The sequence below is a fragment of the Nomascus leucogenys genome, chromosome 6 (assembly GCF_006542625.1).
Source record: "Nomascus leucogenys isolate Asia chromosome 6, Asia_NLE_v1, whole genome shotgun sequence".
NCBI lineage: Eukaryota > Metazoa > Chordata > Mammalia > Primates > Hylobatidae > Nomascus > Nomascus leucogenys.
In genome coordinates, this window is record NC_044386.1 from 105,919,082 (window position 1) to 105,940,300 (window position 21,219).

Here is a 21,219-nt window from a genome sequence, read left to right on the forward strand (position 1 = left end):
CAGAACTTAAAGTAAAAAATAAAAATAAAAGATCTGCTGAAAGGTTGGCTCTTGGCTGATGTTTGGAAACTTGGATTTCAGGGGAGATACTACCATTCCCAGACCTAATAACAGGGCTCACTTTGCCTAAACTGTTTATACAAACCAAGCAGTTTATTCTAAACACGATTTTTCTTCTGGGAGTCTGGAATTTTGGTATGTGCTATGCAGAGGAAGACCTCAATAAAAATTTTAGGTACTGAGTCTCTAATAAACTTTCCTGGTAGGTAACATTTAATATGCATTGTCACAACTCATTGCTGTAGGAATTAACAGCAGGCTGTGTGCTTCCTCTGGGAGAAGATTCTGGGGAGCTTGAGCCTGTTTTCCACCAGACTTCATTCTATACATCTTTTGGCCTTGATACTTTTGCTTTGTATAATTTTACTATAGAAAATTATAACTGTATGATTATGGGCTGAGTTCTATGTGTCCTCTTACTAAATCATTACAACTGGGGGTGGTCTTGACCCCCATAGAAATACATATTACATTTGATGAATTGCAGGAGACTAAGTGTAGACAAAGTGACAGAAACTATTGAAGATCATTGTTTTTTTTTGGGGGGGAGGGTCCCAAATTTTCATGGGCTTTATCCCCAGAAACTCTGACCAGTTTTTATGGTGAAGATTTGATAAATATCCTTACTTTTTACTAACAGAGAAAGGGGAAGAATAATCATTGTGAAATATACTCATAACCTTCCATATAAGCAAATCCCACTCTCCAAGGGAAAGTCTTTGCCAGAAACTTCTATCAGAAAGAAAATTTCTTCCATTCAGTATCATTCAGTCTTCCCAATTCACCTAAAGGGACAGGATATCCAACTGAAGTCAGAGTATGAAGGAAAAGGATGGAGAACATTCCAGCCAAGGAAAGAATTAGGGACTATTGAGAACAAGCTGTACCACTGGAGAAACAAATGTGGAGAACACAGCTCCAATATGCAAGCCCACTAAAAGACTGTGATTTAATAGGAAGATTACAGAACACTCCATCCCACAAACATGACTAAAAAAAGACTGCCTTATAAATACAACTGATTATGCCTGAAAGAAATACAAGACATAAACTTTAACTAGAACTACTTAGGGATACCCAAGGGAATTAAAACAAGGATGCTATAGCAACTTGAAGCCTCTGATACCTATAGCTATAACAAACATCAAACAGAGGCCACATCCTAATCAGATAAACAAATATGCTCACACTATAGTTCTATTTATTTCGGTTCCTGTTACCTGATACAATATGTCTAGCCTCTAACAAAATTACAAGGCATGCGTAAAGGTGAGAATGAACACCATTTGAAGAAACAAAGCAATAATCAGAACCAGATTCAAAGATGACAGAATGATAAAATTAGCAGCCAGGGAATTTAAAATGACTACAATTGAATTGTTAAGGGCTATACCAGATATAAAAGTAGATAATATGCAATAACAAATAGGCAATATAGAGAGATAAATGGAAAAACTAGAAAATAATATAAAACAAATGCTGGAAATAAAAAAAATGCTGTAACAAATATGAACAATGTCTTTGATGGGGTCATCCATTGACTATAAATGACTGAGGAAAGCATCAGAGCTGGAAGACTGGTGAATAAAAATTTCCCAAACTTAAATACAAAGAAAATGAGTGTATGTTGGGGGTGGGGGGAGACAGAATTTCAAGAACTCGGGACCAATTTAAAAAAATGTAACATGTATGTAATTAGGATAAAAGGATAAAAAGAATAAGACAAGAATAGGAGAAATATTTGAAATAATAATGGCTGACAACTCTCCAGAATTAATGAGATAGACTAAACAAAATCTCAGAGAATAACAAGCAGGTAAATTACCAAAACATGCACACACACACACACACACACACACACACACAGACACACACACACACACAGACATACCATATTTAAATTTTAGGAACCAGAGACAATAAGAAAATTTTGAGAAAGAGAGAAGGGGAGAGAGAGTAAGAGACTTTACTTATAGAGAAATAAGAATAGAACAAGAGTTATGACAGATTCCTTATCAGAAATCATGTAAGCAAGAAGAGAGTTGGTAAAATATTTGAATAGTTAAAAGAAAAAAATCAACCTAGAATTATATGCAGTGAAACTCTTAAAAGACATTTTTCAGTCAGAGAAAAAATGTTACAGGTAAAAAATTTAGATATTTGTAAAGGAAAAAAGCATAAAGGAGGAATAAATGAAACTAAAAGAAAATTAATATTTTTTATTCTTAGTTTATCTGAATGATTACTATACAAAGTAATAATAGAATCAATATATTGGGTGAATATAGCACATGAATAAATGAGGTAAATAAAAACAATGTCACAAGGTATGGAAGGGAGAATTTGGGAAGAATATGTTCTAAGGCACTATATATGAAAGCAATACAGTATTATTTGAAGTGAAATTGTATCAGTTATAACTGCATACAGAAAACTCTAGATACCCAATAATATTTTAAAACATAAATATAACTGATATGTTAAGAGAGGAAATACAAAATGCTCCATTAAAACCAGAAAAGCAGAAAAATGAAGAAAAATAAGAAACAAATAAAAATTCAATGAATAAAAACCAAGAATATTAATAATATCTTTAAATGTAAATAGTATAACTTTACTAATTTAAAGACAAAGATTTATCAGAACGAATAAAATTAAAACCAAACTCTATGTAATCTATAGAAAACTAACATAATAAAATAATCCTATAAGTTAAAAAACAAAGACATGGAGAAAGATATACCATGCTAACACTAATTAGAAGAAAGCTGAAGGAACTTTGACAATTTCAGACAAAGCAGACTTCAAAGCCAGGATGATTGTCAGGAATAAAGAAGAAATGTTGTATAATGATAAACGTGTCAGTTCTTTAAGAAGAATAACAATGCTGAAAGTGTATACCCTAAACAAAATACATTAAGCAAAAACTGAAAAAACTTAATAGTAGGCAAATCCACTATTGTAGTCAGAGACTTCAACAGAGTTTATTAGTAACTGATATATCAACCAGGCAGAAAATCAGTAAAGATATAGATGACCTAAACAGCACTATCAATCAACTTGATCCAATTGACAGTTAAAGAACACTCCATCTAACAACACCAGAATACACATTTTTCACAAGTTCATATGAAACACTTACCAAAATAGACCACATTCTTGGCCATAAGATACAACTAATGTATGAAATAATGGAAATCATGCAAAATATGTTCTCAGATCATAATAGAATAAAACTAAAAATTAATAACAAAAAGAAAGCTGAAAAATTACCAAACATTCAAGAATGAAACAATATACTTCTTAATACACAGATCAAAAAATATAATTCTCAAGAAAAATTAAAATATATTTTTAACGGAATGAAAATAAAAATTCAGAAGGGGTTTCAAGATGGCTGACTAGGGACATTTGACACTTGCATCCTCCATGAAGAAGAATCAAAACAGTGAGTAGATGATCACACTTTGAATGGATCATTTAAGAGGGAATACTGAAATTCAACAGAAAAGTGACAGGAAACACCTAAGGCAAGGAAGGAGAGGGAAGCTAGGCAGTTTGCTCAGCCAAGATTAGCTGGGAGCCTAGAGAGGCTCCTCAATGTGGAGAAAGTGAAATGAGAGACTCCCATTAGTCAAAATTCCCACCATGGACTCCTGCAATTCTAGCCATAGGAGAGCCCCTTGACCCTCGCAGGCCCTGAGACTAACACAGGCAGTTGCCTGGAAACATTGCTTCAGAGAGGAAGCTCATGTTGAGTCTTAAACACCTGGTGAGACCTAAGCAGCTACATTGCAGTGCCATTTTGAGAGCCCAGCCCACACCAGATTATACCTGCCCTGGGCCCATCAGCCCCTGCATCTTTACATTCCTGAAGCCCAACTGACATCCTTTGCCTGCAGCCACCACTGCTGCTGGATGCTGCTGCTATAGATAAAGTGCAAGCTATTGGCAGTGACACCAGCCCCGGTGACACTGCTGCCACTGACAGCAACCTTACCTTCCAGAGTAGCAAGTGCACAGTGCACTTGCATGTGCCTTTAGGAGAGGCTCCCCCATCTACCACCACCACTGCTGCCTCCATCCAAGGGGGAACCTGAACATCATCTCATTCCTGCCCACCACGACCAATACCCATACATACCATTGGGGTTGCTGGGCTGCTCACAGATACTATACTAACCCACTCAGCCTGTTGAAACCATCACCAACACCAGTGCAGACAGCTTGGAAGCCAAATGGTTGCCCTTCCATTGCTGCTGCCATCAACCACACCAAGTCTATTTCCCAGGGATCTGAGAACTTGTCCACCAATCTGACCTACAGATGTCACAGCTGACACTCAAGCAAGTTACCTGGAGGTCCAAGAACTGGCCAACCTACAACCACTAACACTGATACCAGCATATGCCACCCTCAGACCAGAAGACAAGCATGCTTAGCCTGCCACTGCCACCACTGGGGCCTGAGCACTGGCTTACCTAGCTTCCCCATCCTCAGCAAAACTTCACCACAATCTCCACTGATAACTGCACCCTAAGCTACTGGGGAAATCACATATATCACTGACACTGTTTATAGCTGAAGAAAATATATGAAGACAATGATACTGCTTGCACCCAGAACCAAAGCCAAAGTGCCCTAATCAACCAACACCATAGATATATCTTCAGGAAAATGTTTTCCCCTGTGAAAGTAGATCCAAAAACTTAGACATGACTGTTACATTAGATGCACAGATGTCAATGTAAGGATACAGGGAACATGAAGAGACCAGGAAATATAACACCTGCAAGAAAATGCAATAATTCTGCAGCAACAGATTCTAATGAAAAAGCAGTTTATAAAATGCCACAAACATTCAAAATAATGATATTTAAAAAGCTCATTTAGATAAAAACATAGATATACAATAAAAAGAAATCAGAAAAGTAATTCACAATATAAATGAGAAACTTACCAAAGAGATAGGATACCATAAACAAGAACCAAACAGAAATCCTGGAAGTAAAGAATTCAATGAATGAAATAAAATATACATTCAAGAGCTTTGACAATAAATTAGATCAATTAGAAGAAAAAAATTTTAGAACTTTAAGATAAGTCTTTTGAAATAACAGACAAAAATAAAGAAAAATAATAAAAAAAAGAATGAACAAAACCAACATGACATATGGGACACCACAAAGTGCCCAAATATTTGAATTCTTAGTGTTCTAGAAAGTGCAGAAAAGACCAAAGGGGTAGAAAATCTATTTAAGAAAATAATAGCTGAAAATTTCCCAAGCATACCAAGAGATTAAGGCATACAGATACAGGGAGCCCAGAAATCCTTAAAATGATACAACCTGGAAAGGTCTTCCTCACTGCATGGAGTAGTCAGTCAAAAGTCAAAGACAAAGACAAAATTCTAAAACAGCAAGAAAAAAAGTATCTAGTCACTTGTAAGATAAATCCCAAATGACAAACAATAAATTTCTCAACAGAAACTTCACAGGCCAGGAAAGAATGGGTTGATACATTCAAAATGCTGAAACAAACAAAACAATGCCAACCAAAATTACTACCCCCAGCAAGGTTAACCTTTATAAATGAAGGGAAAATAAAGTATTTCTCAGATAACCAATAGATGAGGAACTCCATTACCACTATACCAGACTTACAAAAAATGCTTAAGAGGGTCCTATACCACAAAGAAAAAAAGCAATATCTAGCATCATGAAAACACACACAAGCATAAAACCCACTGGTTGAGCAACCACACAAATAAAAAAGAGAAAAGATTCAAATATTACCACTAAAGAAAGTCACCAAACCACAATGACAATAAGATAGAAAAAAAGAACAAAGGATATACAAAACAATAACAAAACAATTAATGAAATGACAGGAATAAGTCTTAACATATCAATAATAATCTTGAATGTGAATGGATTAAACTTCCCACTTAAAAGATATAGAATGGCTGAATGAATATAAAAAGTATGACCCAATTATATGCTGTTCACAAGAAACTGACCTCACTAATAAAGACTGAAGGTAAAAAAGACTGAGAAAGATATTCCATGCAAATGAAACCCTAAGTGACCAAAAGCCACTATACTTATAATAGATAAAACATATTTAAAATATTTAAAATCAAAAACGGCAAAAAGAAACAAATAATGTCATTATATAATGATAAAGGGATCAATTCAGCAAGAAAGTATAACAATTCTAATATATGAATCCAGTACAGGAGCACCTAGATATATGAAGCAAATATTACTATTTCTAAAGGGAGAGATAGACTCCAATGCAATACAATTGGAGTCTTTAGCACTCCACTCTCAGCATTAGACAGAACATTTTGAAAGAAAATTAACACAGAATCATTGGATGTAAAATGCACTTTAGATCAAATGGCTTTAACAGACATTTAAAGAACATTTTATTAAACAGCTACAGAATACACATTCTTCTCATCAGCACATAGAAAATTATCTACAATAGACTATATGTTAGATTATAAAATAGGTCAACAATTTTTTTTTAAAAATCAAAATTATATCAAATATCTTCTCAGACTACAGTAGAATAAAAGTAGAAATAACAGTAAGACCATAGAAAACTGTACAAATTCTTGGAAAGTAGACAACATGCTACAAAGTGACCAGTGAGTCAATGAAGCAAATCAACAAAGTGGAAAGTTTTCAAGTAAACAATCTCATGATCTACCTCAAGAAATAAGAAAAGCAATAATACACCAAATTCAAAATTAGTAGAAGAAAAGAAACAATAAAGATCAGAGAAGACCTAAACATAATAGAGACTAAAAATACAAAGGATCAATGAAATGAGAAGTTGGTATAAAGTGATAAACTGCTAGCTAGAATAACCAAGGTAAAAGGAGAAGAATACCAAATAAAATCAGAAATAAAAACGGAGACATTTCAATGGATACCATAGAAATACAAAAGATCATCAGAGACTATTAGCAACAACTATATGCTAACTAACTGGAAAGCCTAGAGGAAATAAACATATTCCTGGACACATTCAACCTACCAAGATTGAATCAGGAGGCAACAGAAAAACCAAAGAGACAAAAAAATAAATCCCAACAAAGAAAAGCCCATGACTGGATGGCTTCATTGCTAAATTCTACTAAATTTACAGAAAAGAACTAATATCAATTCTTCTCAAACTACTCCCCCACCCAAAAAAAAAAAAAAAAAGGAATTCTCCCTAACTAAATCTATGAGACAAGGTCATCATCATTCTGATACCAAAAGCAGACAAGAAGGCAACAAATAAAGAAAAATATAGGCCAATATAAATGCAAATGAGCTGAACAAAACACTAGCAAACAGAACTCAACAGTACATCCAAAAGAGAATACACCATAATCAAGTGGGTTTTATACATGGGATGGAAGGATGGTCTAATGTACACAAACCAATAAATGTGATACATTACCTCAACAGAATGAAGAACAAAAAAATGTAATCATCTCAAAACATCCAGAAAAAGCATTTGATAAAATTTAGAATTCTTTCATGATAAAAACTCTCAACAAACTAGGCATGGAAGAAACATACCTCAACATAATACAGGCCGTATATGACAAACCCACAACTAACATAATGAATGGGAAAAAGCTGAAAGTCTTAAAGAACTGGAAGAAGACAAGGATACTAACTTTCACCACTTCTACTCAAAATAGCACTAGAAGTCCTAGTTAGAGAAACAAGATAAAGAAATAAGAGGCATTTAAATTGGAAAGAAGGAAGTAAAATTGTCCCTCTTTACAGATAACATGATCTTATATGTAGAAAAAGCTCCACCAGAAAAATAAAACATAGATCTTATACATTCAATAAAGTTGCAAAATATAAAACCATATAAAAAATTTATTAACAGAAATTTTTATTTTTCATATGGTTTTATATTTTGCAACTTTACTGAATTTATTTTTCATTTCTACACACCAATAATAAACTAGAAGAGAAAAACAAATCAAGAAAACAATACCATTTATAATAGCTACAAATATAAAAACCTTAAAATACATTTAACCAAGGAGGTGAAAGATTTCCACAAACAAAAATGCAAAACACTGATGAAAGAAATTGAAGAGGACACAAACAAAAAGACATCCCATGCTCATGGACTAGAAGAACTAATATTGCTGAAATAGCCGTAGTACCCAAAGCAATCTACAGTTTCAATGCAATCTCATCAAAATGCCAATGTCATTTTTCCCAGAAATAGAAAAAACAATTCTGAAATGTGTATGGAATAAAAAAAGAGCCCAAAGAACCAAAGCAATCCAAAGTAAAAAGAACAAAGCTGGAGTCATCGCAGTACCCGACTTCAAAATACATTACAAGGATTTGGTGTGGTGGCTCATGCCTGTAATCCCAGCACTTTGAGAGGCCAGTGTAGGGGGCTGCTTGAGCCCAGGAGTTCAAGACCAGCCTGAGTAACACAGTGAGGCTCTTTTTCTACCAAAAGTAAATATATTTGGTCATGGTGGCACATGCCTGTAGTCCCAGCTACTCAGGGGGCTGAGGCTGAAGGATTGCTTGAGTTCAGGAATTTGACACTGCAGTGAGCTATGTATGATTGCACCACTGCACTCTTGCCAGAGTGATAGAGCAAGACCTCCCACCCTTCTTAATTTTGTTACAAGGCTATAGTAACCAAAAGATGCATGGTATTAGTATAGTATGAAAACAGTCACATAAAATATTGGAACTAAATAGAAAACCCAAAAATAAATCCACATATTTATAGCCAAGTGATTTTCAACAAAAGCCCCAGGAACATACATTGGAGAAAGGACAGTTTCTTTAATAAATGGTGCTTGGAACACCGCACAGCAAAGGAAACAATCAATAGAGTGAAGAGACAAAGAGACAACCTTTTGAATGACAGAAAATATTTGTAAGTTATTCATCTGACAAGCGAATAATATTCACAGTACACAAAGAACTCCAACAACCTAACAGTAAAAAACAAAACAAAACAAAACAAACAAAAACCAATCTCATTAAAAGGTGGGCAACGGGCATGAATAGATACTGTCAGAAAATAAGAAATACAAATGGCCAACAAGTATATAAAAAATGCTCAACATATCTAATTATTAGGAAAATTCAAATCAAAACCATGATAAGATACAATCTTACCTCAGTTAGAATTGCTATTGCTAAAATGACAAAAAATAACAGATGCTGGAGAGGATGTAGGGAAAAGGCAACTCTTGGCCGGGCGCGGTGGCTCACGCTTGTAATCCCAGCACTTTGGGAGGCCGAGGCAGGTGGATCACGAGGTCAGGAGATCGAGACCACGGTGAAACCCCGTCTCTACTAAAAAAAAAAAATACAAAAAATTAGCCGGGCGTGGTGGCGGGCGCCTGTAGTCCCAGCTACTCGGAGAGGCTGAGGCAGGAGAATGGCATGAACCCGGGAGGCGGAGCTTGCAGTGAGCCAAGATTACGCCACTGCACTTCAGCCTGGGCGACAGAGCGAGACTCCGTCTCAAAAAAAAAAAAAAAAAAAAAAAAAGGCAACTCTTGTATACTTTTGGTGGGAATGTAAATTAGTACCACCACTATAGAAAAAAGCTTGAAGATTTCTCAAAAAATTAAAAATAGAACTACCATGTAATCCAGCAATCCCACTACTGGGTATTTATTCAAAGAAAAGGAAATTAGTATATCAAAATGACATCTCCACCGCCGCGTTCATTGTAGCACTATTCTCAATAGCAAAGATATAAAATCAGTCTAAGTGCTCATCAATGGACGAATGGACAAAGAAAACGGCATATATACACAATGGAATACTATTTGGTCACAGTAAAGAATGAAATTATGTCATTTGCAGCAACATGGACAAAACTGGAGGCATTATGTTAAGTGAAATAAATCAGACTCTGAAAGACAAATACTGCATGTTCTTATTCATCTGTGGGAGCTAAAATATTTGATCTCATAAAGGTAGAAAGTAGAATGATAAGTGTCAGAGGCTGGGGGGATGTGTGGATTGGTGTGGTTATAAAGAGAAGTTTGTTAATGGTACAAATATATAGTTAGATAGAAGAAATGAGTTCTAATGTTTGATAGCGGAGCATTGTGACTATAATTAACAATGTATTATATATTTCAAAATACCTAGAAGAGAGGACTCTAGATATTGCCAACACAGAAATGGTAAATACTTGAAGTGATGGACAACCTAAATATCCTGACGTGATTATTCCCATTCTATGCATGTAACAAAATATCACATGTATGCTATAAATAAGTGCAAATATTATGTATCAATCAAAAAATTAAAATTGGAATTATCAAAGATTATGTGATGCAGGAAAAATATTGCTAACAAGGACATTTATAGCATTAAATGCCTATATTAGAACATATGGGAGCTCTAAAATCAATACCTTTAAGCTGCCACTTAGAGAAGAAAATTTAAGCATAAATCAAGCAAAGAAAAAAAAATAGAACAGTAACCAATTAAATTGAAAACAGTAAAAGAATGGTGAAAATTTCAAAAACCTAACAGCTTATTTTTGAGAAGATAAATAAAATTGGTAAACATCAGGCTGGGCTAACCAATGAAGAAAGAGAAGACACAAATTATTAATATCAAAAATTAAAGAGAGGTTATACAAACTGAGCTCACTGACACTGAAAGGATACTATAGAAATACCATAAATAAATCTATTAGCAAAAATTTTGATAACACAGATGAAATAAACCATTTCCTTGAACAATGCGATTTATAAAAACTTGCACATAAATGAAAGCACTACATCCATCTTGTTTCACTGGAGAGTTCTATCAACATATGGGAAAAATAATTCTAATTCTCCACAATCCTTTGCAGAAAATAAAAGCAGAGAAAAATTTTTCTAACCAATTCTATGAAGCTAGCATTACCCTTAAACTGAAACCAGAAGGAGGAGGAGGAGGAAGAGAAGCTACAATATCTATCATAAACATAAACACAAAAACCTTTTAAAAAATTAGCAAATCAAATTCAACAATGCCTGAAAAGAGTTATGCACCATGGTGCGATGAAATTTGTTCCAGATATGTAAAACTGATTCAACCTTAGAAAATACAGCGATGTAATCTACCATATCAACAGGCTAAGGGAGAAACATCATAGGATTCTATCAGTTAACATTGAAAAAACATTTTAGAAAATTCAATACTCATTCATGATAAAAATTCTCAGCAAACTAGGAATAAAGGGAACCTCCTTTAACTTGATGGACAAGTCAAAAACCAATTGCTAACCTCATACTTAGTAAGACACTAAAAGTTTTTGCCCTAAAATTGAGAACAAAGCAAAGAGGTCATCTCTTACCAATATTGTTCAAAATATTTGTGGAAATTCTAGTTCATGCAGTGATAGGAATAATAATTATAAAAAGGTATACTAATTGAAGAGGAAATAAAAATGCCTTATTTACCAATGGCAACACTGTCACTCTAGAAAATCTCAAAGAATCTACATTAATACTTTTGAAACCAACAAGTGGGAATAACAAGACTGCAGGCTTCAAGGTTAACATAATATGTTAATTTTTTTCATAAGTACCATTTACAATAAACTCCTCCTCCCAAAATAAACACTTACATATAAATCTAACACATGTACAGAATCTATATGAAGAAAAATGACAAAATACAGATGAAAACAATCAAAGAGTATCTAAATAGAGAGTCCATATGCATGGATTGAAAGACCCCATATTAAAATATATATAGTCTGTATTTTTTATTGATATCTTCAATACAACCCTAGTCAAAATCTCAGCAAGTTATTTTGTAAGTATCAACAGCCTGGTTCTAAAGTTTATATGGAGAAACAAAAAACATAGAATAACCAACCAAATACTGAAGAAGAAAGGTGTAAAACTTGTATGAACCAGTTTTTCAAGACTTATTATAAAACGACAGTAATTAAGACAGTGTACTACTGGGAAAAAAATTGCCAAGTAGTTTGGTTGAACAGAACAGAGAGGCCGAAAATAGATCTGTGTGAATATAGTAAACTGATCTTTGATGATGTAACAAAGTAAATTCAATGAAGAAAGTATAATATTTACAACAAAGGATGCTAGGATAATTGGATATCCCCATGCAAAAAGAAAGAAAATAAAAGAGAAAAAAGCAAATGAAAAAAGAAAGAACCTTACACCTTACAAAAAAGTGAATTCTAAAGGGATGATAGACCTAAATGTGAGGTACAAAATTATAAAATTTATTTAAGGAAACATAAGAGAAAACCTAAATTATGTTGGGTTTGGTGACAAGTGTTCAAATACAATAGAAATAGTATGATTCATGAAAAAATTGGTAAGTTGTACTTCAGTAAAAACGAAAACTTTTACTCTAGGAAAGACACCGTTGAAAGAGTAAAAAGACAAGGTATAGACTAGGAGAAATATTTAAGTAACACACACCTGATAAATGACTTGTATCTAAAATATACAAAGACATAAAAACTATCAAAACGTAATAATAAGAAAAATAATTCTCATTTTAGGAAATACGCTAAAGATCTGAATTAATACCTCACCACAGAAAATGCACATATGGCAAATAAACACATGAAAAGCTGCTCAACGTAATTTGTCCTTTGGGAAACACATTAAAAGAACAATAAGATACCACTGCATACCTAGCAGAACGGCTTTAAAAAATGCAGTACCAAATACTAGAGAGGATGCAGAGCAGCAGGGACCATTGTTGATCCAAATGCAAAATGGTACTGCTACTTTGGAAGACAGTTTAGCAGTTTCTTTCAAAGTTAAACATAGCCTTACCACATTATCCAGTAATTGTACAGCTAGATATTTACCTAGTTTCTATAAATATAAGAAAACGTATTTATACAATACCTGCACATGAATGGGTATAAAAGCTGCACTCATAATGACAAAAAAAAACTGAAAAAAGACATTCTTCAATAGGTGAATGGATAATTAAATTGTGGTACATTTATAGACTGGAATACTAGTCAATAATATAGTGACGTGAGCTATCAAAACCACAAAAAAAGATTGAACTTCAAATGCATTTTGCTAAGTGAAAAAAGCCAATCTGAACTACATCTGATATAATTTCAATTATATGACACTATGCAAAAGGCAAATCAATAAAGATGGTAATTGATCAATAGTTGCAAGAGATATAGCAATGAGTGAATCTTAATGTAAAGTAAATTATATAATTTGTGTCTATATATATAAAGGCATTTAGGCATATATATATATAATATATATATATATATAAAGTCATTTAGGATGTTGGAGGATTCTAGAATATAAGGCAGACTCTGGTAAAATAATCGAATTGTATTACAGATATGTGAAACAACCTCACCAAATGAGGTTCAGGAAAAGGTGTTAATCTAAGTAATTTTGGAAATGTGCAGAGTCTGTAAAACTAAAGGCAAAATAACTTTTATACAGCAATATAATCTAATTAATAAAGCTGTTTCTCATGGCAATATGGGTTAATAATTCTGAAACCACTATACAAAATACTGGCATTGGACAATCACATAAATGGATGGCAGATGGTGTAAGGCAGGGTTCTCACTATCAGAATGGCAGTTACAGACAAGCAAGGGGATAAGACTAGAATGACCCAGATGGTAATATGTTTGATTTGGACACCTCAGTATGAGCTCATAATTAGCTTAGCATAATAGAGATTGTTATGCATTGAAAAATTTGTAGATATTTATGTATATACACAGGTTAGCATACACATCTATGTTTCCTTGTTTTGCCTACTGAGAGGGCCTCACTCAGCGGCAACAAGGATACTTACCATCCAGAGATCCTGGTGTCTATGCCATTCTCCAATCAAAGGAATGGGAGCCACTTGGAGAAATTGGCTAGCTCTAATACAGAAGGGCCGGGCTCTCAGCTAAACCCCACCCTTAAGCCTGGAACCGTGGCCCTAAGTGCAAACAGTTGACCTCGTTTTTCTGCCCAAATGTTGCCTTTTTGGCTCGCCCCTATCCTGTGCCCATAAAAGACTTCAGGTGGCGGAGCAACACAAGCAGCTGAACATCAAGGCTGCAAGTGGCTGAGTGGTGAGCAGAGAAGCATTGGAGATTACGGATAGACACTGCTAACTTCAGATGGTGCAGCTTCCAGGAGGGGCCCAGCCGGAGACGGCCAGGCTTCAGGCAACAATCACCTTCCCATCCCCTTTCCAGCCTCCCTTTCTGCTGAGAGCCACCCCACTGCTCAATAAAATCTTCCAAATTCATTACCTTTCAAATGGTTCGTGTGACTTGATTCTTCCTGGATGCTAGACAAGAACCTGGGTGCCGAGAGGGCAGGGGCTGCCACTCTGACCCTTCACGGAGCTGGTTGGCACTTGGCTGTCCCCGGACGGCAGAGGTGAAAGAGCATTGGTTGTAACACATTTGGATGCTGCTCAGAAGCTCCTCTGCTCACTGCTGAGCCACTTGTAGCCTTGATGCTCAGCTGCTCGTGCTGCTCCACCACCTGAAGTCTTTTATGGGCACAGGATAGGGGCGAGCCAAAAAGGCAACATTTGGACAGAAAAACGGGGTCAACTGTTTTCACTTAGGGCCATGGTTCCAGGCTTAAGGGTGGGGTTTAGCTGGGAGCCCAACCCTTCTGTATCAGAATTAGCCAATTTCTCCAAGGAGCTCCCATTCCTTTGATTGGAGAATGGCATAGAAACAAAGATCTCTGGATGGTAAGTATCCTTGTTGCCACTGAGTGATGCTGCTGTGGGGCCCACACAAAGCCTGCACCTGCCAGAGACGAGCAACAAGTCAGTTCCAGCGTTTATTCGTTCTGGTTCTCACATTAGCTGGCTCGCACAGTCCCTCCTATGAGGAGTGGCCAGTGACGGGCAGAATGAAATGAGCCACTCCAGTTCCCGCCGGCTAATGGGGTCAAGGGAACAATCCCATCTCAGTTCTAGGGCCAGGACTGGAAATATACAAAATGAACCTGGACCATTTTGTAGTACCAGAAAGTAAGAAACTGCTAAAAAAAAAAAAAAAAATTAAATATGCACATGCAATGGAGGGAGATATCAAAGGTATACAGAGAAGAATGGAAAGAGCTCCCAATGCCCAAAGCTGGAACAATTTGAGTAAGAAAATAAAGTAGTACTGGATAACCTAAAGTATAAAGTAATTATACATGAGTTAATACTGATATAAATAAATGATTGAACAAATACATAAATGATTAGATAAATAGTCGAGAACAGACAAATCTCTCCTGTAGCAGAATTCCAAATAATTTATGTAGAGACTTCACCTTCAAGGAGGTGAATCATAACTCCTCACACTTTACATGTGGGTTGTGCATAGTAATTTTCTTCCAAAGAGTACTGTGTGGAAAGTGATACAACACAGTAACTTCACAGTGGAGAAACCTGGCAAACACTATCCCAGCCAGATGATTACGGTTAGCATCAACAATGTTAAGCCATGCAGATAGTATATACCTTTGGTGTAATGGGAGGAAAATGGTACTTTACCTCTGTGGGTCTTCTTCCCCAAACACATAACCTCAGCCTACAAAACATTAGACAAATCCCAAATGACAGACACTTTACCAAATACCTGACCATTAATTCTCAAAACTGTCAAGGTCATCAAAAACATCTGAGAAACCGTCACAGCCAAGAAAGGAATGTGACGACATGATAAAGTGTCTTGTAGTGTCCTGGGTGGATAGAAACAGGGCATTAGGTCAAAGCTAATCTGAATAAATATATGAACTTTAATTTTTAAAAATTGATTTCAATCAACAGTCACTCATCACATCTGTTTATTTTTATTTAGTTGCATCATCAGCTGTGAATTAACCTCAGCCCACACCTCTTCTGCTGACTTTGAATACTGGAAAAGAGATTGTCTGTACTTTGTTTTCAGTGCCTTTAACTAACACTAGTTACCTCACAGGAAAACCAAGCCCTTTTAACATGCCAGTTGAATTCTACACATCAAATTAGATCTACAAGCCCTTTTAACCTGCCAGTTGAATTCTACACATGAAATTCAATTTGATGCCTCTTGGAAACTAGTCCTCAATCCAACCTAGGAAAGGAGGCCAGAACGGCCTTGTGCAGTTGTCATGGTGAAACTATATTGTTCCTGATAGATATCTGTGATACAAGGCTTGAACCTGGCTGTAATCTAGTATATCTCTTCCAAAAAGCAACATTTGTTATTCAGAATGTTAAATTTATGAGCTTATACTAGTTTTCTTTCCTGTGTCTGGAATCTCACCCATCAGCTATGCAAGTTAATTTAACCAGAGCAATTAATCTCTTTTCCAGGAAGCATTTAAAAGCAAACAATTCATCCTGTAGTTGATAGCATGTTGCTTAGAATATTAATAAACATCATAGAAGTTTATGTTATATCATCTTCTTTACAAAATTAAAATCCACTAATTCACATAACAAATATTTATTAAGCATCTACTATATTCAAAACACTTCAATAGCCTAGGCAATACAACTCTATAAAAAACAAAAGTATAAAAACAAAAAATAAAATTTAGCCAGGTGTGGTGGTGAGCGCCTGTAGCCCTAGCTACTCGGGAGGTTGAGGCTGGAGAATTACTTGAGCCCAGAAGTTCCAGATTTCAGTGATCTGTGATTGTGCCATTTCATTTCAGCCTGGGCCACAGAATGAGACCTTGACTCTAAATAAAATAAAATAAAACAAAAGAACAAAGAAACACACACACTCCACTAAGCACTGGGAAATTTCAAAATGAAAGATCTCTGCCTTCCTAGAGTTTTCAACATACCTGGGGAGATCAAAGAACTGACCAAATGTTTCTAACTCAAGGCATTATACGGTGGTCATTCCTATAGCACTGAAAACTTTCTGAGAAGATCAAGGCATTGCAGGAGAGGAAGATGAGAAAAGACTTCTTTGAAGTGGTCTTTGGAGGCCTCTAGGATGATAATAAGTAAAATCAGTATTAGAGGGTCCACTGGGAGGAATAAATGGAAAAGGCAGGTGGTAAAGTAGGGCAAGCACTTTGGAGGATAGAATTTGGAGAAAGCTGTGTTAAGTAGAGTGACGAAGGAAAGAACACATTACTGAGATGGTGAAAGCAAAGCAAAAGAATTAGTTTTATTTGATAGGCAATGAAAAGCCACTGAAGGAAGCCATTTGTGATCATAAAAGTGCTATGATCAGATTGGAATCATTCTGGCATCAATGTAAAGGACACATGGAAAGAGGCACATGTGCAGATTTTTTTCAGGCTCGACATTTGCAATCAGTGCTCATGATCAACTGCAGCATACTTCACTAATTATTCCATTGCCACCAAAGGAATTCATTCCTCTGCGCACAGTAGCCAGCCCTGGTTCCATGAACAATGAGTTTGTTGGATGTCCAAGAGATATTCCTCTGATTCCACTTGGGTTTTATCTATCCATGACGAAATTCCAATTCTGAATGAATGCCATTCCTTGAAGACAGGAAGCATCACATGACTTTTGTACTACAGACACTTAAAGGGAAAGCAATGAGATGAAGTGAGAAGTTATTTGCTTTCCTAAGCCTGATAGACCAGCCAGTGCTTTTATAGAAGGATGCTCCTCCTGTATCTGTCTGCCACAATTTCCCAAGTGGAATAACCACAGAAGAGACTGAAAAAATATTCCCAGGGATGTGGAGGTGTAAAGAGGCCTACTAAAAGCCTTGATATTTCTTTAAAGTTTTATGTTTGATTTCTAGAATTATTGTGAAGTTTGGTCTTCTTTTTAATATATGTGTTCACTGCAGATCACTGTGCATTCCTGGAGTGCGCACACCCCTGTGGAAGCATGAGTAGGATAATTTTTTGTTGTTGTTTTTCAGAAGCAGGCAGTGTGAAAGACAGCAGATCTCACATCTACCATGCTCACTCTAAGGACAAGTGAGAATTAAAAGACCAGCTGGACCTGTACATGCTGAACCTCTAAACGGAACTGAGATATACAGACCCTTCAATATGGTCAGCTTTTCCCCATGTTCTGGCGGAGAGAAATACCAAGGCCTTTGGAGATTGAATGGTCAATCTTGAACTAATCAAAGCCTAGCTGTTTAAAACAAGGGATCTAAACTTTCCCTAACTTGATTAACATTTCCCTCTATCCAAATATGAAAAATGGGCCCATTTATTATTTATGGTCTTCCCATATGATATTTCACCTGCTGCCAACACAGCTAAGCCCAGCCAAGTTTCGTCCTTGGCTGGCCTGCAGGCAGATGATCCCAGCAAAGCAGAATTACACCCCGGGAAGCAGATGGGTGACCTTTCTCTCGCCTGCTCTCCAGACTAAAGAACAGATAGCCAAACTCTTTGGGTGGCCCAGGCCCTTTGCTTCTATAAATTAAAATACATATTTTCTGACTGATGGTCTGTTTCTCGGAAACATCGATCACACATTCATCAAATACCATCTTTCACGCATTATGGCAGAGCAGCCAGTTTTTCTATCTGAAATCCCTAACGTGATACCCCTTCCCTCCTAGCCGACCTTCCCTCAAAATAACTTGGTGTGAACTTTTTTCATTGCTTCTTTTTCCTCCTTCTTTGCAGCCATGTGTTTGAAATGTGTTTAAGATATTGTCACATTTCACATTTTAAATATCATGAGGACAGGCCAATTCTATGATATTTTAAGTGCCCTCCTTATGAAACATATGGCCAGAGGGGTGGAGACAGGGAGGTGGGGAAAGAAATATGGCAAATGTAATATTTTCCCAAGGGAGGCTGGGGAACATGACCTGAAAGATGCAAGAATCTATGTGTGCCACTACTGAAATACCATCTGTTTCCATTCAAATTATCATCTTGAAATTATGACTTTTTTTGCATATGCCATAATGTATAGGATTCAAGGGCCAAAACACATCATAGTGTTTGCAATCAACTGATCCAGTTGCTGTTAAAGCTGTGGCAATTCAAAAAAATTTAAAAACCAAGAAAAACAAAAAATGTTATATGTGTTGTGTTCTCATTTTTATTTCTTTTAAAAATATAGATATTGTTATTATAGAAACAATGAAAGAGATAGTCATTGATGACATCATTGATTTATTTGTCAGTTAATTCATTTATTCTTTTGTTCATTCAGCAACTAGTTAAGGTATCATATGAATTATACATACAGTGTGTGGATATGGGGTGCAGAGATGAGAAGACAATGGTCAAACTGTTAAAATATAAACAATAAGGCCGATTGTAGAAGTTAACACAGATGTGACAGAAAATACCCCAATTTTTGAGGGGAAGGGGGCTATGACATTGCTCAGTGATGGAAAAATCTTTTTAAAGCAGGCCACTTTTAAGCTGATTTAAAAATTAAGCAGGATTTAGCTACACAAAGTAGATGCTGACGTTCCCAGGCTTTGGAACAAGAACATGCAATGATGTGGAAGTGCCAATGAGCACCGGCTGCAAATAATTCATTATGGCTGGAACATAAAGGGACAGAAACACAAGAGATGGAGGTAGAGGGGGTGGTTGGAGCCACTCCCAAAGAGCCTACCTCTATGGAAATCTGACAAGTACTTTGATAGATAACACCTGATTTCCTACGAGGACGAGACAATGGCCTTGATTGAAACAATATCTTGATGAACACTTGGTATAGAAACAGATTGCAAAAGCCTGTATGTAGGATGTGGCAAGAGTCACAGAGAAGCAGGCAAGCTACTTTAAGTAAGATGCAGAAAGTAAGTTCGTTTGTTACCCTGGAAGGGTGTAGAAGAGTAGAGGATAGAGAGGAAGAAGAGTAAGCGATCAGTCAGTGATAGGATAGTGGACCTCAAGGGCAAAGGGCTAAGAGAGGAACTCCAAATGACAGAGAAAACAAAAAGGACTTTTGGAGAAAAAGACTATCTAAAATTCTACTGTTTTGATTGTTTTGCCTGGGCAAATATTTCTCCCCATGCCCCCTACTCCTCTCTAAACTCTCTTTTCAGCTCGTTCAAAAAGTCTTCTGCAGTATTGTGTATTTATATGGGAGGGTAGATCTTCTTTGGGGAAAATTAGTAAAGATATGGGTTTCTTGTCTGAAACAATATGGCTTACTGAAGGGATCACAAGCAAGCAAACAAGCAGGATTTAATTTAAGCTTTCCAGGAGTTAAAATAATAAAATTATGAGATGGATGGGCTTTGAACCTCAAGAGGATGTGTAAATGGGGTTTCAAGCCAATCTCACTAAACTTTTAGGCATAAGGAGGCATCCTAGTTGACATTTAGTTTGTGTCAGTAAAGATTTAACTGTGATAAACATGATCAGTAATAAACACATGAGTATCTGGTGCTTTTACTAAAGGTTTTATGGTGGACTTGGGAAGAAGTTCATACATGTAAAAGAGTAGTGAGGAAATTGAATAGTCAGCACATTCATCCTTAGGAGGGCCATCTGACCATTTTCTCTCTGACACCCTGAGAACCATCTGGAAAACGCAAGAAAGCACTGACACTTAGACTTTGGGCAATGATCTCTGCAAGCTAAAAAGAACCATCAACAGATGAGGACTTTCCATCATTCTAGACTAGGTTTAGACAATCCTCTTTCTACCCATACATTTTTTTTCTATCTCACACTATACTCCAAGACATCAAAGACTCCTGTGAATATGTGTCCCTTTGGATCCTCAATGCTCTGCCCTGTGTCCTCATGAGTTAGTCAAAATATCAATATCTTGTATTTGTATAATGTTTAAAAATACTTAATGAATTAATAGATGTATGAATGAATTTATATGGATTAATGAATAGTAGATTTTCCAAAGAAACATCCAAGCTACATTTCTCAAGGGTATATATACTTTTAGAAGATTCAGAATTCTGAGTAAATTATATACTTCTGTTCTGCATCGATAGACTAGTAATATTTAAAACAAATTGAAGGTTATATGATGAAATAATATCAACAATAAAACTGACATCTAACAAACTCATCAAAATTTTTATCTACCCAGTGCTTGTTCTTAGCTATTTCACAATTCATTATTTCAACTGTACTACATCACCCAGAAATGGATAATATCATTCCCCTTTGCTGATGAAGACATTGAAGACAACTGATAATAATCTCTGGGATTTAATCTCAGGCCCTTTGAT